This window comes from Pantherophis guttatus, chromosome 1, assembly GCF_059756535.1.
Source record: "Pantherophis guttatus breed Tessera chromosome 1, ASM5975653v1, whole genome shotgun sequence".
Classification (NCBI taxonomy): Eukaryota; Metazoa; Chordata; class Lepidosauria; order Squamata; family Colubridae; genus Pantherophis; species Pantherophis guttatus.
In genome coordinates this window covers 16775980-16800053 of record NC_142063.1, presented here as the reverse complement: position 1 = coordinate 16800053, position 24074 = coordinate 16775980, and the positions used below count along the sequence as shown (strand labels likewise).

At 41.7% G+C, this 24074-nt stretch overlaps 1 protein-coding gene across 46 annotated transcripts in view; it reads right to left on the bottom strand.

Annotated features, from left to right (window-relative positions):
• The window catches only part of GATAD2A (GATA zinc finger domain containing 2A), a 109417-nt gene that overhangs the window by 59982 nt on the left and 25361 nt on the right, over positions 1 to 24074 (bottom strand). For 4 of the 46 annotated variants that reach the window (XM_087878358.1, XM_087879601.1, XM_087879989.1 and 1 more), the window contains exon 1: positions 2173 to 2477. The exons of 35 other annotated variants lie outside the window; for them this stretch is intronic. The gene's annotated coding sequence lies outside the window, so the exon portion shown is untranslated. 7 more of the 46 variants (XM_087879285.1, XM_087878565.1, XM_087879701.1 and 4 more) reach the window with 7 other exon arrangements.

Here is a 24074-nt window from a genome sequence, read left to right as displayed (position 1 = left end):
AGCAAAGTCCATGGGGAAGCCAGATCCACTTAACAACCGTGTTACTAGGTTAACCGCAGTGATCCACTTAACAACGGTGGCAAGAAAAAAATCATAAAACGGGGCAAAACTCACTTCACAGATGTCTCACTTAGCAACAGAAATTTTGGGCTCAATTATGGTCATATGTCAAGGACGACCTCTTTTCTTTCAGTTTGAAACTTGTCAAGGAAAGATAAGGAGTTTTTTGGTAGTTCTATTGAGAATCGGGGGTTCTTTTTAACACAGGCTTAGTACCATGTCCAAAGGAAATCTCAAACATGCAGCTCCTGAAAAGCAGGTAAGAGGCTGAGCTGGGAAGGCTCAGGGTTTGAAACCCTAAAAGTAGTCAAAAGCTAGCAGTTCTTTCAGTCATAGACACTCTGGGTTGACAATCTGAGAATTATGCATGGCACACCTGGTGAAGCTATTCAGAGGGTCGTCTTGGTAATCAAAACATTCCTACACATTTAAAATGGACTCAGCATCCCAGCACCGGTCTTACTACGAGTTTCGCAGAAAAATTCCATTTCTCCTGAGTACACAAGAACATCACCTAACCTAATTTGCATTATATAATCCCTTTCAATATGTATCACAGGGAATTCTTTAAGGTTGATGTCACGCAGGGTGGACTGTCTCTGTGCTATATTATGGTTCAATGGCAGAATAGAGGCTTTGCAAGCTAAAAACTCCAAATTCAACCCCTGGTATCTTGTGGGGGAGAAAAAGATGGAAAAGGCCCCCAAATTCTAAAAATGCCTTCTTGGTATAATCCATATATGCAAATATCAATTGCCAGAATTTTCAAACACTACTATTCTGGCTGGAAAGGGAAGGTGCCATTTTGGGGTCCATTCCGGTTTAGGATTCTGGGAATTGTGGTCCCAAGACCTCTGGAGGGCATTCAGTTGTGGAATGCTAGAGCAGACCTTATGACTAATCAATCAGTTGTTTAAATTACAACTTTCATATGAAAAAGTCTACACCCTTTTTCCTTGCCCTTTTTAATGTAACATGCGCATTCCTCTTCTGTTTTCCTTTGTCTATTTAATTCAGCAGAACTCAAAATGCTGGGGGGAAAAAACCCCCACTCCTAGGCTTTAAACTTTTATTATAATTTGCTTGCCTTGGATGAAAAAAAAAAAAGGAGCCATCAAAGCAATTCAAAAATTAGAGTCAAACTTTCTATGAAACCCCCCTCCCTTCATATAGGGGGTTGAGGACAGCTGCCTTAGTTACTCTCCCCAACACATACTAAAAATAAAAAAATAAAAAAAAACATACTAAAACATACTAAAAATAAAAAAAAAAAACCTGGAAAGAAAGATATATATATATATATATATCCATGCCACGTAAACTTTTATCTAAAAATGATGGGGACTTCCTAATTAAATCATGCTCCTTGCCCATTTTTAAAAGATGCATCCCAGAAGTTAGCATGGGCTGCTGAATTCAATAGGCTGTGAAATTTTCCTTCTTGGTTTTTAACAGGAATCCAAATACCTGCTTTTCGAGGTTCCGTTGGCAAGCTCGAAAAACCCTCGGTAGGAATAAAATGCATGCTGCGATCTCGGGAAGCCTGGGGTGGGGCAGGGTTTTCACTCGCTTTGGCAAACCTTTTTTTCTGCTGCCCCACCGGCCTCATGACAAATTTCAGTAAATAAATTGAAATGGAGGAAACGGCCCCATAGAAATTGGCAAAAAAAAAAAAAAAAATCTAAGTGATTGTTTACTTTTTATTAATACCCAAGATCTCATTTCCCCTGTTAAATCCAAAATCAGTGTCTTTTAAGACCCGGCTTTACAGTATTACTTACACACACACAGAAAGAGCGAGAGAGAGAAAGCGGAAAAGATTTTGAAACAAAAGTTGAACCACCAAGCTCCTTCCTCCCACCCAAGAGCAAAGAGAGCCAAACGCAAAGACATGTAGAGAAAACAATGCCCCAACAGAATACGAAGCTACGAGTGAGTTGGGAATCCTAATTCTGTTTCTTCAGGAAAAAAAAAAAAAAACCACCACCCCGAGGAATTCAGGATGACAAAGAGGTGTCTCCCACAACGGTCCACATTTCGCTTCCCCAGCTCCCTGCCTTCGTCTGACCCACACGCTGCTCCTGCTGCTGCTTACGAAGAAGAGGAAATTACCAGCTGAGTGGAGGCTCAGGGCCCTGCCCCACTTCGTAGCTTCCCCTCCTCCTCCTCCTCTTCCCGGCAGGGAAGCCTGGCGAACTCCGAGTCAACTTCTCACGCAAAGAGCCGCTCGCTGCGTTCCTCCAAAAGCTTTAGCGGCCAAGGAAAAGAAGAGGGCTCAAAAGCGCTCGGTGGCTTTCAGAACAGAGCCCCTTCCCCACTTGAGGGGGCCAAGTGATTGTGGAAGGAAAAAAAAAAAAAGGATACCCCAGCGTGGAACGAGGAGGTTATCTATGCGTTCAAGTGTCACATCAGAGACTGGAAGCTGTTTCCAGTAGGCGTTCCGAAAAAAGTCAGGGAGAGACTCCGGGAAGAAGCTTCCTCCTCTAAGGGAGCCAATAAACGAGGCCGGCTCTTGCCCCTCTAAGCTGGTTTACGCTTCCGGAGCAGTTGCAGGAATGACCTTAGGACTCCAGAGAGAGAGAGAGAGAAAGAGAGAAAGAGAGAGAGAAAGAGAGAGAGAGAGAAAGACGGTAAGAGAAAGAGAGAGAGAGAGAGAGAAGTAATTGTGTTAAAGAAGCTGGATTTACAAAGAAGCCAAGGCCTTGAAGAGTTGTACAGACAAGGCAGGAAGAAAAGGTGAACTGGAAGATTTAGCAGGCAGCATCGAACAATGAAGGGTCACTTTTAAAATGATAACTGACCAGGCTACAGAACTCTACTGAAACGATCATTTGGAACCAAAGATTACAACTTCTTCTCCTTGAAGGAAGAAAAATAGTGCCAAGGGATGATGTGTTAAGAGACAAACTTACGCACGTTGGAAAACAAGATCAGGCCCTCTAATGTTTTGGGACCGCGCTTGCATTTTTTCCCCCTTCTTCTTGTCAGTTTTAAAACTTGGGGAGGCGTTCTTTTAAAAAGTCATCCAGGACCATTGCCTCGAAATGTAGAGGGTTCTGCAGATAGGCAAAGTTGGGTTTTTCAGGCACGTGTCTATGCCTTTCGGAGGCTTTTTAAAGATGTTAAGCAAATTTGTGGTGTTTTGGGGGGAAAAAAAAGGGGAAGTAAACCTACATCCGGCAAGTTGCTGAATTTTGGGAGCATCATCCGCAGAAATGTCGAAACAAGAGATCTGGAAGATGCGAGATCTGAATGCTGAATGAAAGATAACTTGGGGCTCATCCTCTGGAACTCATTTGTCTTTACAAAGCCACCAAGATGTGTCTTCAGTAACAGACAGTGTCAGTGAACAGGTTTGGGGCCTTCTTCTTCTTCAATGTTTCTTGATCTTAAACTTTGTTTCAAGCGTGTGGACTCCAACTCCCAGAATTCCCCAGCCAGTATGCCGGGCTGGGGAATTTTGAGAGTTGAACTCCATACATCGTAAAGATGGGAAACGCAATCAACGAAGGGATCTTCCAGTGCCCTTAGAAGTCCCCTTGCCTGCTAACACAACTTGGTCTGTTTCATCCAGTATACCGCTTCCAACTATAGCTAGACAAAAGACGACACTAAACCATGATAAATCACAAGGATTTCTCCCATTCTGCCCGCCGTTTGTTCTGGGGCAGCTGATATTCTTAAGGAGACTCCTTCTGAACATGGAGGTTTCACGAGGATGCCTCCTTGCGCAAGAACTGATAAAAGACCACTCCTGCTCTATCAGACTGAAACCCACACCCTACATCCCCCACAGTAAACAACCAGATGACTCAGAAAGTCTTACAAACAGGTTGTGACAGGGACCAGCCCTCTCTGTGATTTGATAGAGACAGACTACGGTAAAACAATGGCTATTTCCGAACTATGCTAACACATCAACCCACTAAAACTAAGTTAAGCATATAATAAGGTAAAGGCAAAGGTTCCCCTCGCACGTATGTGCTAGTCGTTCCCGACTCTAGGGGGTGGTGCTCATCTCCGTTTCAAAGCCGAAGAGCCAGCGCTGTCCGAAGACGTCTCTGTGGTCATGTGGCCGGCATGACTCAAGGCCAAAGGCGCATGGAACGCTGTTACCTTCCCACCAAAGATGGTCCCTATTTTTCTACTTGCATTTTTTACGTGCTTTCGAACTGCTAGGTTGGCAGAAGCTGGGACAAGTAACGGGAGCTCACCCTGTTACGCGGCACTAGGGATTCGAACCGCTGAACTGCCGACCTTTCCATCAACAAGCTCAGCGTCTTAGCCACTGAGCCACCTTGTCCCCTTTAAGCATGTAATAGTATACTGTAATAAAAGCAGTACTCGAATTACAACAGTTCATGTTCGAAGTTACAACGGCATTGACAGAAAGTGACTCATGACCGTTTTTCACACTTACAACCATTGCAGGATCCCCATGGTCATGTGATCAACATTCAGACGCTTTGCAACTGACTCATCTTTATGATGGTCCTGGAGTCATGTGATTACCTTTTGTAGCCTCCTGACAAGCAAAGTCAACGGGGAAGCCAGTTTCGCTTAACAACCGTGCTACTAACTTCAACAACTGAAGAGATTCGCTTAACAACTGTGGCAAGAAAGGTCGTAAAATGGGGCAAAACTCACTTAACAAATGTCTCACTTAGCAACATAAATTTTGGGCTCAATTGTGGTCGAGGACTACCTGTATTCAATTCCTTGCAGTGACCAGTTGATGTCTTTGGGGAGCCAAGAAGCAAGACATGAGAGCAATATCCATCTTGGAGATCCTGGAACTAAATGCCGTTCTGATTATGCAACCAAATATGGAACATCTGCTGTCTTTAAGTTTTCAGAAAACTGCTGTTCACACATAGCTGTTTTTATACCTATCAGACGGTTCCTAGTGGCAGAATGAGGGAGGGAGGTTTAGCAGGGAAAACAAAATTTGGAAATTACTCATAACTTTGAGGAAATATTTCTTGTGATGTAAACAGCCGCAATGAACACAGATCATTTTTATTCCCTGTTTGTTTTGAAAGACTCGATCCGGATTTAATGATAGGTTGCAATTTCTTTGTGAAACACACCAGTAGAAGAAAGTTGGAGGTGTTTTCAAGGACTTTCTGATTAAGGAAGTTAAGGACCTGTTTTTCATTTGAGCTCAGCTAGTAGTTTTACCACGAACTTCCATATTAAAAGTTTCTTGCCTGCTCTGTCTGCAACCCTTTCCAGTACTTTGTTGCAAGGGGGCAGCTTGGGCCCAGGCCCACCCTTTCCATGTTTTTTAAAAGATTATTTTAATTATACAGGCCCAGCATTGCTGGGAGGAGGAGTTGGTTCCTGTTTGTACAGAACCTCAAGGCCCTGGATTTTGATCAGGAAGATCCCAGAATCTTCTACAGGCTGAAAATCACACAAACCTATGTTACTGTAGGAAAAGACATTAGGCAGCTGATATGATTGCATGGTGGATACTTCAGAGGTAGACCAACTGTGTGGAAAGTGAAGGTGAAGACCTTCTGGAATAAAGGTTGCAAACGCAAAGCAAGCCAATAATGAAAATATTTACCTGGTTTAGACCGCTGCTTTGGACTCAGGACAGATTTGTCATATAAAAACCTGGGTCTTAATCCAGTGGTGAAATGTAAAATTTGTTACTACCGGTTCTGTGGGCATGGCTTGGGGGTGGGGTGGGGTGGGTAATATGACTGAGTGGGCGTGGCCAACTTTTTTTTTTTTTACTTTTACTTTTAAAACCATTTTTTCTACAACCTCTTCGGCTGAAGAGGTTGTAAAAATAATGTTTTTAAAGCCTCTGACGATCCCAGCTGAGCTGCGCGATCATCAGAGACTTTTTTTTACTTTTAAAAGCATTTTTTCAGCCAAAGAGGTTGTAGAAAAATGCTTTTAAAAATAATAATAATAAAAAAGCCTCTGATGATTGCGTGGCTTAGCTAGGCAATTGGGGGGGGGGGCAGGGATTTTTGCTACCGGTTCTCCGAACCACCCGTCTCCATTGCTACCGGATCGGGTGATCCGGTCCGAACCGGGAGCATTTCACCCCTGTCTTAATCCCAAAGGTGTTTTTTTTCCAAAATGCATCTGGACTTTCTTAGTTTTGTTTTTCTTTGAAAATGTTTCGCATCTTATCCAAGCAGCTTTTATAGTTCTGATGAGAACTGAATGAGAAGTGAAATGTTTTCAAAGAAAAAAAAACCCCAAGGAAGTCCAGTTGCCTTTTAGAAAAAAAAACACCTTTGGGACAACCATGACCTGGATGATTCAGAATCTTGATAGATACCTGGGTGTTAACTTCAGCCAGCTCTTTCCTTGTGCCCTTTAGTGAGTGGAACGCCAATTGCTGGATTATTGCTAACTCATGTTTTTCTTCAGTTTGGTTGCTAGTACAGGTGGCCTTTAAGTTAAGACCACAATGGAGGTCAAAATTTGTGTTGCTAAGTGAAACCCTTGTTAAGTGAGCTTGCCCCATTTTACGGCTTGCCTTGCCACCGTTATTAAGTGAATAAGTTAGTAACCTGGTTGTTAAGCAAATTTGGCTTCCCCATTGACTTTGCTTGTCCCAAGGTCACAAAAGTGGATCACATGACTCCAGGACACTGTAACCATCATAAATATGAACCACTTGCCAAGCATCTTAATTTTTGATCATGTGAGCATTGGGATGCTGCAATGATTATAAGTGTGAAAAACGGTCATAAATCACCTTTTTTAGGGCTGCTGTAACTTTGAACAGTCACTAAATGAACTGTTGTAGGTCGAGGACTACCTGTATAGGTTAGTCCTTGATTTACAATCGCAACCGAACCTAAAATTTCTGTTGCTAAGAAAGACAGTTGCTAACTGAGTTTTGCCCCATTTTGTAACCTTCCTTGCCACAGTTGTTAAGTGAATCACCACAGTTTGTTAAGTAAATAACACGGTCAAGTGAATCCGGCTTCCCCATGGACTTTGCTCGTCAGAAGGTTGCAAAAGATAGTCACATGACTCCAGGACACTGCAACGGTCATAAATACATGCCAGTTGCCAAGTATCTGAAACTTGATCACGTGACCATGGGGTGATGCTCCAACAACCATCAGTGTGAAAAATGGTCATAAGTCCTTTTTTCAGAGCCATCGTAACTTTGACCAAACAAATAGTTGTAACGAGGACTACCTGCAATCTGTTTCAAAATGATTCAGACATCCTCAGTCACTAGTGCAGTGTTTCTCAACCTTGGTAGCTTGAAGATGGGTGGACTTCAACTCCTAGAATCCCCCAGCCAGCGCTGCTTCCAAGCTTCCAAGGTTGAGAAACACTGTACTAGTATGTTAGGGATACATAAACTGTGACCACCACAAGATGGCAGCAAAAAAACCAGAAAAGGCAACACTGATTGCCATCTAGTGGTTATCCTTATTTTTGTACCCCAGATATCAAGGCCTTAGCTAGGTGGAAGCCTTTTCTTTGACAAAGATATGATAAGGACATTGCACCTAAACAGTTCAGTCTATAAAATGTATGATGCGGTGTGCTGGCAGTCTTTATATAGGACTCCTATTTCAATGATACCCACTGAAAGTTGTTGGAAGGGGCAGGACAGGCAGTCCTACAAAAAAATACATTTTGCTGCAAATGTTCTGTAATTTGTTTTGTTTTTGCTCATTTTAAAGCTGTTATTTTTGCAAGCTATTTTGCAGGCAACACAAGAACCAGATATATTATCACTTGGACTGGGAAGTTCCAAAAATAATTGCAGAGCACATTTTCAGATAAAAGTGTCACAGTAAGCTTGGAATCTGTTTTAACAAAGTAGCTTAACTCACTTTAAAAATGAAAACATATACCAAGAGGTGAAATTCAGCAGGTTCTGGAGAACCGGTAGCGGAAATTTTGAGTAGTTCGGAGAACTGGCAAGTACCACCTCTGGCTGGCCCCAGAGTGAGGTGGGAATGGGGATTTTGCAGCATCCTTCCCCTGGAGTGGGGTGGGGTGGGAACGGAGATTTTGCAGTATCCTTTCCCTGGATTGGGGAGGGAATGGGGATTTTGCAATATCCTTCCCCTGGAGTGGGAAGGGAATGGGGGTTTACGTCATATGGGGCAAAACACTATCTCTTAGCACTATATGACCAGCTTTCTGCTTTAAAGAACTTTATATCCATTTCTTCATATAGTGTACAGTCATAAATTCATGTTTTTTAATTATCTGAATGAAGCGTTTCAACTATTGTTGATTTTCTTCTGCTGTATTGAATGAATGAAATTAGATGCAGGGTTTAATGCCACTTGCTATATACGTATCTCTGAACAAGCTAAAGTATTTAAAGTGGATGTTGGACTAAGAAAATGATTCTAAAAACAATAGCAGCAACAGCTTTGTGGCTTCTTAAAAACTAGTACATTTTTCTCATGAACTTTCATGGAAAGCTTTAGACTATATTGGGTTGAAGTATGGATAAAGTATGTGTGTGGATAAAATCTATTTAGCAGTAAGACCCACTGACTGAGTGGGCTAATTTTCATGGAATAAAACAGGTATATGATGTGGTGAAATTCAATTTTTTTTACTACCGGTTCTGTGGGCGTGGCTCGGTAGGCATGCCAGGGGAAGGATACTGCAAACTCTCCATTCCCACCCCACTCCAGGGGAAGGATACTGCAAAAGCCCCATTCCCTCTATTCCAGGGGAAGGATACTGCAATATCTCCATTCCTTCCCCACTCCAGGGGAAGGATACTGCAAAATCCCATTTCATCTCCAGCACTAGGGGTAGTAGTACCTGCTCACTTTCTAAGGCTCTTGTAATTTCAACAAAAACAGGAAGCACTTTGAGTATTTCTTTAATGTAATTATTCATTTATTAACCTCAATAAACCACCGACCACTGAAATTAACGAGTAGAAGCAGGACTTTGACTGTTAAGGGGCATTCATTTACATCACTAGTCCTTTGTGATCTGCGAATTGATTTTAATGTACAGGTAGTCCTTGACTTATGACCACAATTGAGCCCAAAATTTCTGTTGCTCAGCAAAACAGTTAAGTGAATTTTGCCCCGTTTTGTGATTTTCCTTGCCACGGTTTTTAAGTGAATCACTGCAGTTAAATTATTAAAATGGTTGTAAAGTGAATCTGGCTTCCCCATTGACTTTGCTTGTCAGAAGGTGGCAAAAGGGATCACATGATCTCAGGACACTGCAACCGTCATAAATATGAGTCAGTTGCCAAGTATCAGATTTTTGATCAGGTGACCATGGGGATGCTGCAAGTCGCAAGGGTGAAAAAGGGTCATAGGTCAATTTTTTCAGTGCCGTTGTAACTTTGAATGATGACTAAATGAACTAAATATGAATTCGATGCTACAGCACTATTTATCTTTTGCTACTAGCACAAGGAACTAAAGACAAAACGTGGTGAAGCTCTTACGTGGACAACAACCGCCTTAGGGCAATATGAAAACAGAGGGCTGTGTTACCAGAATATGGCTTTTCCTGCTAATGCTTTGCATCGTTAATCTTCAGAAAGAAGTTTTATAAATTCACTAAGCTGTCACAGAAAACACAAGGATAATTTTCAAGTATGTTTTTGAGACTAGCAGCTTTAAAAAACACTGAAGGAAATATTCCCAGATAGCCAAATGCAGCACGTGCTACAAAATTCACCATTCATAAAGTAAAACTAAGCATACTCTGATAATATTCTAACAGGAGCCTAACTAGATTGAGATAATAGTGCAGACTACTTTATTACTTTTTTTAAAAAAAACCATTCTGAGCTTCCTTAGGAAGAAGAATAAAGCAAAGCACCCATTATCACCACCATCACATTCCTGAAAGGATTGTTTCATTCATTCATTTGTTCATTCAATGTATACAGTTGTCCATCTGACATGCAACTCAGGACATCATGTTCAAATAACAACAGTATGTAACAAATAACAGGAAAAAAATGCTGGCTTGGGGATTTTGGAAGTTGCAGTCTACACACCTTAAATTTGCTAAGGTTGAGAAATAACTGATCTAAATTAAGCCACTGAGCTTTATAGCTGAGGTAGGGATATGAAATCTGTGCCTCAACACTATAGGTCTGTGATGGCGAACCCATGGCACGCGTGCTGGAAGTGGCACATAGAGCCATCTCTCCGGGCATGTGAGCCGTTGCCCGTTCTTCTGGGTTCCAGCGCGCCAGCCAGCTGGATTTCACTCACGCGGGAGTGCTGGAAACCAGAAGAGCAGCTGCCCGGTGTGCATGCATGCACTGGGAAAATGGTTTTCTGGTTTCTGGCACACGCATGCACACCGGCTACCTGGTCTTCCGGTTTCTGGCGTGCATGCAAAGATCATCTTCCCGACACGCGCACCAAATGGCTGGTCTTCCACTTTTCGACATGCGTGTGCGCGTGTTCCCATTTCGGCACTTGGTGCCGAAAAGGTTCGCCCACACTGCTATAGGTAGTCCTCAACATACAGTCACAATTAGGACCAGAATTTCCATTGTTAAGCAAAGCAGTTAAATGAGTCGCACCCAATTTTGTGTCCTTTTTTGCCACCGTTAAGCGGATCGCTGCAATGGTTGAATCAATCGTGAGGTTCTTCAACAAATCCGGCTCTCCTCATTGACTTTGCTTATTGGAAACCAGCTGGGAAAGTCACAAATGGTGATCAGATGACCCTAGGACACTACCAGCATCGAAAATACATGCCGGTTGCCAAAGCACCTGAATTTTGATCACATGACTGTAGGGATGCTGCAACAGTCATTAGTGTGAGGACCGGTCATAAGTCATTTTTTTTCAGTGCCATTTTGCCTTCAAATGGTTGCTAAGCAAATGGTTGTAAGTCAAGGATTATCTGTCTATGGAGATTCTCAGTCATCCAGGTCATGGTTATCCCAAAGGTACTTTTTGAAGAGGCAACTGGACTTTCTGGTTTTTCTCTGAAGACATTTCGCTTCTCATCCCAGAAGCTTTTTCAGCCCAGAGCTCAGAGCTAAGAAGCTTCTTGGATGAAAAGCAAAACGTCTTCAGACAAAAACCAGAAAGTCCAGTTGCTTCTTGAAAAAGCACCTTTGGGGTCAAGGATTATCCGTACAAGGCATTTCTTATATTTTGAATATGCAAGACCCAACATTCCTGACCATTAATAAGGACATTATATTCCGAAGTATGTGACTATTGCAACGTATAGAAAGACTCTTCTCTGACCTGGGGAGGTAGGTTAATCCAAGAAACAAACCCCTGACCTAACATCACCTAGTGACACTGAGAGGATGAATTTCAACCTGCCTTTTTTTCCTAGCCTAGTTGGATGTTTTGTCTAATATCACTCAAATGGTAGTCAACATTATTGGCAGGAGATTCCGTCATCTGCACCAATCCTGTAACCTAGTGATCACTTCGTGACTCTCTGAAAGTTTCAGTGGTTCATTTAGAAACTCTAAAAGGCTTAGCATAATTTTTGGGGGATCACTTCCTTAACACCCTGCTTGACCCCGTGACATCTGACAGAAAAGCTATCTGGGATCCAACTGTGGCAGAGGGACAAGACCTACAGTAGATCCTTGATAATCTCATCTAAACCAGTGGTCTCCAACTCTGAGAGTTGAAGTCCACAAGTTTTAAAGTTGCCAAGGTTGGAGAGCCCTGATCTAAATTGTACAAATCCATGGCTCCGGAAGTTCTTCCACGGATTGGTTAAGACTTTCTCTCTTGTAATGAATTTCTTCTTCTGCAGGGATGGCAAATTTGATTTTAGGTACTGTAACTGCTTGCTTTTAATACACCTTTCCCCCCTAACTGCTTTCTTGTCTTATTTCGTAGGGATTATTTAATACTTATTATCCAATCCCTGAGAAGTATAGAAAAACTAGAATGATGCCACTCAAATTTTATATGGATAAATTATAATAAAATTCCAAGGTTTTACAGTAAGCCAGCCTGGATCCATTACGTGAGACAAGGCCTTTAAATGGACATTGCAAGAGTTATGCTGGCACCAGCCCAGGACTTAATATAGCAAAAGCCACACCCGCTGCTTCAGGCCTACAGTGTCAACCAAGCCGCACTCCTTTCTTTTAATACAAAAGTTTCCTCACGGCCATTAACACCATCACCAACTTGCCAAATACAGAGACTTTCATTCTAAAAATGCCAGATCTCCCCCTTCTCTCACCATATCCTATAAACAGATGACACAGGAAGAAGTCACTTGACTCACTGCAAAAAAAATAATAATAAAAAATTGAAAAGGAAGGAAGGGGGAAAGAAAATATTTAATTAAATCATATGGCAGTAAAAAGCTGCTTGACAGGAAATATCCATTTGGGGGAATTTCTCCAAGCGCTGAAATAAACAAATCAATGGACACATACATGAGCAAATTTCTTGTGAATGAAAAGTAATAACTACAGTTTTCATTCTACTGGATTTTAACCAATTTGATTGCTGAACTATCACTCCCAAGCAAGTACCTATTGTCTGGCTACAATGCACAAGTTGTCTATTGTAAGTGATAGTGCTGTCTATACATATCGAGATTATCAATGGAACAACAAAACAGACACATATACCCCATGCATTTAACTAATGCTAATTCAATGTAAAAAAAATTTCTGGAGGTCCGCAGAATACAGGTAAGTAGTCCTCCACTTACAACATTTGTTTAGTGACTATTTGAAGTTACGCCACTGAAAAAGTTACGACCATTTTTCACACTTAGAACCCCTGCAGCATCTCTGGGTCATGTGATCAAAATTCAGAAGCTTGGCAACTGACTCATTAATGATGGTTGCAGTGTCCTAGGGTCATGTGATCAACTTTTGCAATCTTTGGACAAGCAAAGTGACTAAAACATATGAAGAAAAGCTGCAGGATTTGGGTTTGATTAGTCTAGAGAAAAAAAAGAATTGGGGATGACATGATACACAAAGAAGAGGGGGTCAAATTATTCTCCAAACCACCTCTAGGCAGAACACGAAACAAGGGATGGAAACTAATCAAGGAGAGAAGCAACCTGGAATTAAGGAGAAACTTCCTAACAGTGAGGATAATTAACCAGGGAAACAGGTTGTCTCCAGAAATCATGGGCGTTCCATCATTGGATGTTTTTAAGAAGAGTCTAGACAGTCACTTATCTGAAATGATACAGGATCTCCTATTTGAGCAGAGGGCTAGACTAGAAGACCTCCAAGGTCCCTTCCACCTCATTCATTCTATTCTATTCTAAAGTCCGTGGGGAAGCCAGATTCACCCAACAACTGTATTACTAATTTAACAACTGCAGTGATTCACGTTGTGGTAAGATGGGCAGTCAATAAACTTTATAAACGAACAACTGTGGCAAGAAAGGTCGTAAAATGGGGAAAACTACGTTAACAACTGTCTCATTAAACAACAGAAATGTTGGGCTCAATTATGGTCATAAATTGAACATACTTGTATATATTTCTTTGATTGCTTTCCTAGTTTATCTAGTGACAGCAGCAAGGAGTCCCCATTTAAATTTTTTTCACAAAAATCCTTAATGGGGACCTGGTGGCAAATTTAGAGTATGTATAAACTGAGGCCTAAGTCAGCTGCCCCAAAATTTCAGAGGTTAATATTTATAATATATTTGTTCTGCCTTATTAAATGCAAAATCCTGGATTGTAAGAATATCTGCTGCTGCAGCTGCTGCTACAAAGGCTCCAGCTGTTTGTTTCCTGCCTGCAGATAATGAAGTAAGCTTAACTTAAAAGGAGAAGATGCTTTTAAAAATGTGGATAAGTGGGGCTTATACAACAAGCCAAGTCCATCCCTCTATACTGATTTTACACCCTGTGTTTTTTTTTTAAGGAGCTCAAGACTGTTTACTATGGCAATTTCTGTTTTCCCCCCCCCTCACAAAAAACAAACAAAAACCTGTTAAATAGGTTGGGTTGAGAGAACAAAATTGGTCTGGAGTTCAGCCAGTGAACTTCCATGGATTAGGTATCTATCTGGTAATTAAGGTAGAAGTTTCTTTCTTCTAAAGAGGTAAGGCAGGCGTGGACAATTATGGCAAATTTATGACCTGTGGACTTCAATCCCCAGAATTCCTGAGCCAGCCATGCTGGTTCCTTATAATTCTTCCTTCTTGTGGAGAAGAGGATTAGAGATTTCATATCAGTCTGGAAAGAATAACTTCCCCAAAAAGGTGCTAGCAAGCCGAAGAAGTGAGAAGGGGGCAGTGAGATCCCGCCAAGGCTATCAAAGATGCAGCATACTGTCTTGCATTCTGGCAACTAAAGTCTATGAGGAGATATATAATAAATTAGGTTTGCTTAGCCTGGAAAAGTATGTGATAGCCCTCTTCAAGTAGTTGTTAAATCTCACCTACAATCCATTCTCTCTCATCCCCCAATACAGGACACGGAAGTCAATTTGAGCCAGATGTTAGGACAAAACATGTGAACCATACAGACAGGTCAACAGTGGGACTATGAGAGGTGGCTCACTTGAATTTACTGTCATTTGATTATACTGCTTTTAAATTTCACTCTTAAAATGCCTTTCAAGGGAAGCGGTATATAAACGATTTAAATAAATAAATGGAGGCTAACGAAGACACAGCCAGCCAGAGAACTCTAACAATCTTTTACACACACACACAAAAAAGGAAGCTATAATAGCATTTACAGTGTTGAATGCAATCCAAAGAGATCCAGCTTCATATTATTTATGCCTGGCCATAAATTTACTTCCTTGCCTCCTGCGTACCTCACATGGTAACTGTGGGGATAAAATATGTGATTAATAATTTACATAGCAACCAGGAAAAAATTTAAATGACCTGGATCCACAAATTTCCTGTATAAAAATAGGCAGTTATATCCACTTGCTTAAGGCTGCCATAGTGAATCCTCCTGATGTTTTCATCCATCCCATTGCAACGCTCCATGTCCCATCAGTGTGCTGTAGCTGCCAAAAAGGCCAATGCAGTCCTAAAGGCTGCATCAACAGAGGTATAGTATCAGAGCCTTGGTAGTACAGTGGTCTAAAGCACCCTGTTATTAAGACCAGTTGCCTGCAATTACTGCAGGTTCGAATCTCGCCAGGCTCAAGGTTGACTCAGCCTTCCATCCTTTCTAAGGTAGGTAAATTGAGGACCCAGTTGTGGGGGCAATAAGCTGACTTTGTATAAATATACAAAAAGGATGAAGGCTATTGCTTAGCACATTGTAAGCCGCCCTGAGTCTCCGGAGAAGGGCGGCATATAAATCAAATTAAAAAAAAAAAAAAGTCCACAAGAAGTGATAGGAACACTCTATACTGCACTAGCGAGGCCACACTAGGAATACTGCATCCAGTCATCACAATATAAAAAAAGATTCTGAGATCCTAGAAAGAGTGCAGAGAAGGACAAAGATGATAAGGGGTCTGGAGGCTAAACTGTATGATGAACTGCTAAGAGAACTAAATATGTTTAGCCTAACAAAGAGAAGGCTTGGTGGGGAGAGGCCTTCCAATACTTGAAAGGCTATCACAGGGAAGAGGGTGTTGATTTATTCTCCAAAGCACCAGAGGACAGGACAAGAAGCAATGGGCGGATGTGTGCCAGAAGGAGATCCAACCTGGAAATAAAGAGAAATTTTCTGACAGTCAGAACGATTCAACAATGGAACAGCTTGCCTTCTGGAGTTCTGAGTGCTCCACTGCTGGAGGTTTTCCAGAAAAGACTAGACAACCATTTGTCAGGATGGCATAAGACTCCTGTCTTGGGCAGGGGGTTGAACTAGAGGACCTCTAAGGTCCCGTCCAGCCCTGTAATTCTATTGAAAAGGACGGCAATGAGTCAGGCCAACACCTCCCTGGTTATTTTTATGTTTCTCCTAAAGTCTTCAGAGGGCTGGACTGGAACCTCCCATGAGCCTTTGTCTTCACTTCACCCACATCATGTTCTCATGGAAACAAGAACCTTTGTTGTCACTCCCGTGTGTGTGTGTGTGTGTGTGTGTGTGTGTGTGTGTGTGTTAGGAGGAGGGGAACTGAGGAAAGGAACCGGAACAACTCCAAGCTTGTGTAAGTGATTCTTCTGAGAGAAAATAACTCAAGTGCATCATTACATGGAGCAGCAAAGTACTACTTTAGAGGTAGTAATCAGATAGCTAATTAAAACAAGACATATTCTATCATCGGTGCAAATACAGGTAGTCCTCGAGTTACGGCCACAATTGAGCCCAAAATTTATGTTGGTAAGTGAAACATTTCTTAAGTGAGTTTTGCCCCATTTTATGGCTTTTCTTCCCACAGTTGTTAAGTGAATCATTGCATTTGTTAAGTTAGTAACAGGATTGTTAAGTGAATCTGGATTCCTCCTTGACTTTGCTTGTTAAGGTTGCGAAAGATGATCACATGATTGCAGGACACGGCAACCGTCATAAATATGAACCCGTTGCCAAGCATCTGAATTTTGTTCATGTGACCACGGGGATGCTGCAATGGTCGTAAGTGTGAAAAACGGTCGTAAGTCACATTTTTCAGTGCTGTTGTAACTCTGGTCACTAAATGAACTGTTGTAAATTGAGGACTACTTGCATAATAAAATCCTTCCCAGTATTAATGCAATTACCATTTTTTGTATCCACAAACAAAAGTAGACGAACAATTGTCCCCACCCCATTGGCATTTTAGAAATGCATCCCCCCTAGGGGACTCCCACAAGTTGTCTTTGTTCGTTTTTAAGAGAGGATCCACTGTCTCAGAGAATACCAGCTGGGATCTTCTGACCTGGCTTTCTTCAGGATTATCTCTGTCTTCCCACTACTTCTAAATTTCTCGGGAGGAAGTAGCCAGAGAACTCCTCCGGTTGCTTAGCAACCGCCTTGGGGACCTTGCACCATGGACACCATTTTAAGAGGCCTATTAGGCCCCTCATAATCCTTACATGAGCTCACCTATAAAGAGGCAAATCTTTGCAAAGTTTGCTAGAGGCCCAGTTTTGCAGAGGGAGAGAAAAAAAAGGCAGAAAACATTGAAAGGGGGGTCATTATCACTAAAGTGACATTCTTAATTTGCCCACACGGGTTGATAGTGGTGACAGACAAAAGGGGCAGCATAATTACCCTAATGAAAGGCCTTCCTGCTAGCCCACTAATTTGCCCCAATTTTAGGACAAGAGGAATCACACAGGAAATGGCAAAACCAATACCCCTCTCGTTGTTGGTTTTTGTCAAGGGGACCCCTTGGTCATCCTTCTACCAAATGGTAGTGAGATTCCAAGCTCAGTTCAAGTTACTAGCCCCTGGCAGTATTACTCTGAGAAACAAGAATTATTAAAAGGCATAAGCTTATATGAACTGCAGTTCATTTCCTCCGACGCATAGTGGCTACTGGATGCATCTGATGTGGTAACACGGATCTCACAAGAGCTGACACTTTATAAAGAAAACTGGTATTGCAGGTAGTCCTTGACTTACAACCATTCGTTTAGTGACTGTTTATAAAGTTATAACGGTACTGAAAAAAGTGACTTACTTACAACCGTTGCAGCATCTCCATGGTCACGTCATTAAAATGTGGATGTTTGGCATATTTTTGTTCATATTTATGATGGTTGCAGTGTCCATTTTGGGACTTTCTGACACACAAAGTCATTTGATTACCTTTTGCGACTTTTTGACACGCCAAGTCAACGGGGAAGCCAGATTCACTTAACCACCGTGTTACTAATTTAGGAACTGCACTGATTCACTTACCAACTGTGGCAAGGTAGGTCGTAAAATGGGGGCAAAACTCACTTAATACCTGTCTTACTTAGCAACAGATATTTTAGGCTTAATTATGGTCGAAAGCCGAGGACTATGTGTACCAGATTCCTGATATATATATATATATATATATTTGCACCAACAGACTAGCATGGCTTTCCTAGAATGTCTACTCTTAGGATAAATCAGGTGTAAATAAAGCAAATGGATGTGCATGAAACAATAATAATGAGGCACACTTGGATCTGGCTCATGTATTATATGAATCCAATTGCTGTAATTAAAAAATGGGTCTCTATGATGAGAATTTAGCAACTGTAAACTGCAAGTGTTCCACCCATTTCCCATCATGTAGATTCCAAAGCAGACATTTATTAAATTTCTGTGTACTGCTGCAATCAATTCAATCCTCAATGGTGGGATATAAATGCAACAAATAAATAATATACAACTTCCATTGCCAGGACAGATATCTCCTATGTTACAGCAGTCCATTTGTTTAGTCTAGCTGCTTCTTGAATCAACACAACTGGGCCTTACTTGCTGACATGCTAATTCTCAAAGCAGTGAGGAAGACCTATTTGTTGTTTTATGGTGCTTTGTTGTATGCGTCACAGAATACAAAGCATAGACAATATACTGTTTCATCTGTTGCTGGCATTATAGGCTTAGGCTGCCAAATAAACTGCACTTAGAAGGTGGTTAAGTCAAAACCGTGCTACCCAAATTAACGGTCATATTTTTGAACTGGAAGGAGCCCAATCTGCCTTGATGTTCTGTTCTGCAACCTGTTTGCCTGAATTCTTACTCCGAGTATGGTGGTGCCCAAAACTGGACACAACACTCAAGACAGTCAGTAACTAAGCAACATAGAACAAAATGGAATGATTAACCTCCTGTGATTTGGACACAATACATGTAGTCCTTGACTTATGACCACAATTGGGATAAGAATTTCCATTGCTAAACAAGGCGGCTGTTAAGTGAGTCACACCCAATTTTATTGCCTTTTATGCCACGGATATTAAACGAATCTGGCTTCCCCCATTTTTACTTATTGAATGTCAATTGGGAAGGTCACAAATGGTGAACCTATGATGCCATAAATATAAATATATGTCTGTTGCCAAGTGCCTAAATTTTGATCATGTAACCATGAAGATGCTGCAATGGTTGTAAGTTTGAGGACTGTTTGTAAATTATTTTTTTCCAGTGTCACTGCAACTTCAGTCACTAAATAAATGGTTGTAAATTGAGGAGTACCTGCAGCACTATTGAGGCAGCCAATTCATACTTGTCTTCTTTTGAACTCATATTGAAGTTCTGATTAACTACAATTCCAAATTTTTGCAAGTTCCATTGTCAAGATAGACGTCTCCCATTTTCTACCAGTCCACTAGATTTCTTTCTCCTAAGCAAGTAACTTTGCATTTGGTTCCTTAGTTTATGTTGTTCGATCCACTACTCTAATCAATAAAAAACATTTTGCATTTCTCCCCTCAAGTATTAACTGTTCAACCCAGTTTTGCACAATTAGCAACTTTCAAAACTACTCTCCACAATTGGTCACTAATAAAAATGTTGAGAACGACTGGACCAAACCTTGCAGTGCCCCATTGATACCTTTCAATACCAGAACTACTAATGAGTACTCTTTGAATACAATTTCCAAGCCAGTTGTGTATCCACCTGTTGTCATGCCATCCAGCCCACACCTACTAATCAGAATAGTATCCCTCTTGAGGATAGACTGACACAGAGTTTAACACTATTCTACAAAACAGTAAAAACCAAATTATTCTGTAGGGAAATAGGTATTCAAGGCTAGCTATGTTTATGACACCTACTATGTATTTAAATATATTTTTCTCACTTTTTTTTTTGTTTTAAACCTAATCATATATTTATTTTAGACTGTTCTATTTTGCTATTGTGAACTGCCATTACGATTCAGCAGTGTAGTAGATAGATAAATAGGAGGGCAGTCCATCAATTAGTTCCCTAAAATCAAGATCTATTATGCCTACTGCATTCCCATACTCTATTTTGCATCCCAAATAAAAATAAGATACACTGCTATATAATCCCTCCGCAAGATTTTGTATTATTCTCCACCCCATCCTCTGCATTGCTTCTATACTTACTATATTTTTGTGATGGCTTTCAACAACAACAAAAAAGTGTGTTACAGATTTCTGCAATTTTTCTAAAGCAGGGGTGTCAAACTGGCGGCCCGCAGGCCGGATGCGTCATGTGCAGGCCATACCCACTTATCATCATAATAGGTTATGATACATCATGTGACGCTATCGAGTTTGACACCCGTGTTCTAAAACAATGGTTGGGACCTGTTAAATCCCACTTGAACTGACCACAAGGCGCTCTTCTGACCATTGAATTTGCCATACTGCCTGTGACTTATCTAAACGAGAGATCAGAGCAAGCTGTAGAGGTAAATTTCGACATAGTGAAATTCAGTCACATCTGGACCTACCCACATCTGAGTAGGTCTAGATGTGACTGGAGCAAAGTTACATGGGCTTAATTTGACCATGTGTTCCCTGTGGGAGTGAATAATTTGTTACAGCAAGAGGTCTGTCATCAATGGACTGGGCCAATGTCTTACTTGCTCCTTTGGGCTGCCAGATGACATACGTTCAATTTGGGAAGTGGTACATGGAAAGTACCAACTACCTTAAAAGGAAGTGATGATGAACCCACTTCTGAAGAGCCATGCCTTGATCTAATTATATTAGACAACTTCAACCACTCTCCATTTCCCCCTTTTTATGAAAGATTTTGGCCTACTGAACCTCACAATGGCATTCAATACTATTGACTGATAGCCCTCTGGACCAGAGGTCTCCAACCTTGGCAACTTTTAAGACCTGTGGACTTCCTCAGCCAGCTTTGTTTTGAAATCCACAAGTCTTAAAGTTGCCAAGGTTGGAGACCCCTGCTCTGGACCATCTACAGGGACTGGAAGAAGGTTGAACTAGCTTACAGGGGTCCCACTCTCCCCTCTCCCCCAAGTGGGCTGTTCCTATCAACGGTCCTGAGAAAAGGTGATCAGACAACTGATCTCTCTTTTGGAATATGCCATTGAGGTTCAGCTCCCCTGTTTTTCAAAAACCATCTACACCTAATCCACCAGTTTAGAGTGAGATATCATTTGTCTGCTGATGATACTGGATGTCAATCATGGACCAAACTGGAGATGCAGAAGTCTTGACTCAGGGTCTGGTGTCTGGAGGGACAGAATTGGGGTGGGGATAATGTAAACGGGACTCTGGCAAGATAAAGAGTTATTGTTTGTCCAAAATCTGCCTGCATCCCTGTCAGCTCCTATGCTGGTTCTGGATGTGTTATAGGATTCTTCTGAAGGAGAATACTATAATTACTTCTTCAAGGTCTTCAATGTAGGCATTCCTTTGGATTCATGGTTGCCATTGCCCTCCCTCCCTCCTCCAGTCTTATATCCAAGAGAAATCAAGGAGTAATCCTGAATTTCTTTATTATCTCTCCTCTCTCTCTCTCTCTCAAGGCTAAGATGGTGTTTATGTATCTGCCTGTGCATTCCTTCTTCAAGGCTCTCTCCACAAGCCTCTTCACTTTGGCAATGGTGACACGTGTCTTTACGGCCTCCGGACTGGATGGCTGCAAAATGGAGCGGTCTCAGAAGCCTATTTGAAAACCACTTATTTTATTTATTCCATTTTTGGAACGGCCCATCTCCATTTTTGCATTTCGAAACTGCTCATCTTTTGAAACCATAACTACCACAGAAAGCGGCTGACCATATGCTGGCAAGTCCACCACAGCCACGTGATACAGGCAGTTCTCAACTCCCAACCATTCATTTAGCCACTGTTCAAAGTTACAATGGCACTGAAGAAAGTGACCTATGACTGGTCCTCACACTTACGAACAGGGGTCTCCAACCTTGGCAACTTTAAGACTTGTGGCCTTCAACTCCCAGAGTTCTCTGGGAGTTGAAGTCCACAAGTCTTACAAGTTGCCAAGGTTGGAGTCCCCTGCTTATGAACATCACAGCATCCTCATAATTATATGATAAAAATTCGGAAAACTTGGCAACTGGCATATATCAACAACAGTTCAGTGGTGGGTTCCGCCCGGTTCCCCCGAGCTGGTAGCGATGATGATATGACATCACTGAAACGGTTCTGCCCCCCCACCCACCCCGTGTTATTCTTACCTTTTTTTTGGCCCAGCCCCCAATCTATTGCTGCCTCCTGAGTCCCAGCTGATCGACTAGAAGGAAAAAACTGTTTAAACTCTTGCCGCAGGGCTTCAAAGGGCCGCCCTACAGCTGATCAGTGTTAAAAGGCAGTGTGGTGGTAGACCGGTGCCTCCAAAAACAAATGAGTAGACCGATGCCTGCAAAATAAATTGGTAGACCAGTGCCTCCAAAAACAAATGAGTAGACCGGTGCCTCCAAAAATAAATGGGTAGACGGGTGCCTCCAAAAATAAATGGGTAGACCAGTGCCTCCAAAAATAAATGAGTAGACCGGTGCCTCCAAAAATAAATGGGTAGACCAGTGCCTCCAAAAACAAATGGGTAGACCGGTACAACTCTGCAAGCAGTTAAAAGCCTGGTAGACCAGTACCTCTGCTAAATCCTAAAGAACTGTCACATGACCATCAAGCCACACCCACAAAATAAGCCACGCCCACAGAACTGGCAGTAAAAAATTTTAGAACCCACCCCTGCAACAGTTGTAGCATCCCGAGGAGTTGCGACCTTCCCAGCTGCCTTCTTAACAAGCAAACTCAATGGGGGAAGCCAGATTCAGTTCATGACATGATTCATTTAACAACAGTGATTCGCTTAAAACTACAGCAAAAAAAAAAAAAAAAGGTTGTAAAATTGGGCACAACTCATTTAACATCCACCTTGGTAAGTGACAGAAATTCTGGTCCCAATTGTGGATGTAAATTGAAGGACTACCTGTACTGGTTTTGTTGGGTATGGACATGGGAATGGAAGTTTTTAAATCAAATTCCAGGTGGGAAACCTTTTGGATAGTTTTCTTAAATTGTGCTTCCATTTGGAAATTTAACATTTATGGGCAAAAATTATCAGGCTACTGTAATACCAAGAAAGGACAAGGACACGGGGCAATTCTCAGATCCTCTTTGAAGTTTATCAAGATGCCAGAGAGCACTTGGTTTGTCCACTCTAAAGGAAAAAGCAGCCAGAATTCCTAGTTAATACAGTTACATATCTCAAGATAATGTTCAAGATTATATCACAATGATCTTGAATGTGGTAATTCAATGGTCTTGAATACAAGTGGTATTCAAGATAGCACTTCAAACTAATTAAGTGGATCAGGGGTGGGTTCTAAATTTTTTTACTACCAGTTCTGTGGGCGTGGCTTATTTTGTGGGCGTGGCTTGATGGTCATGTGACAATTCTTTAGGATTTAGCAGAGGTACTGGTCTACCAGGCTTTTAACTGCTTGCAGAGCTGTACTGGTCTACTCATTTGTTTTTGGAGGCATCAGTCTACTCATTTGTTTTTGGAGGCACCGGTCTACTCATTTCTTTTTGCAGGCACTGGTCTACCCATTTATTTTTGCAGGCACTGGTCTACTCATTTGTTTTCTTTTAACACTGATCAGCTGGAGGGCAGCCCTTTGAAGCCCCGTGGCAAGAGTTTAAACAGTTTTTTTCCCCTCTAGCCGATCAGCTGGGACTCAGGAGGCAGCAATAGATTGGGGGTGGGGCCAAATAAAAGGTAAGAATAATGCAGGTGGGGGCGGGGGGGGGGGCAGAACCAGTTCAGTGACGTCATATCGTCACCGCTACCGGCTCGGCGGAACCGGGCGGAACCCACCACTGAAGTGGATCTATCTGATTGATTACATTTCGAAACCACCCATCTTCCTCAAAAAGGAACACTAGGTGGTATACAAATAAAATATTAAAACATAAAACATTAAAACTGTGTACAGTGAGAGTAGGGGGGGAGAATGTTCCAGAGGGCAGGGGCAACGGCAGAGAAGTCAAAATTCTTTAACTGATGAGGTCCACAATATTCCTTCCCTGCCTGATTGGGTTGGACAGGTTGATGTGATGGGACAAAGAAGCTATGGCCCAAGCTGAACCAACTATTTTTCAGATAAACATTTCCAGCACTGTTAAAAAGAAATTGGCAGCCTCTGATAGGTATTTGTTCGTTAATTCCCAGAGGAAAAAAAATCCAATTCCCTCAAGGTTATTTTCAGTGGAGGTAAATTTTGTTGTTGTTCAGTTGCTAT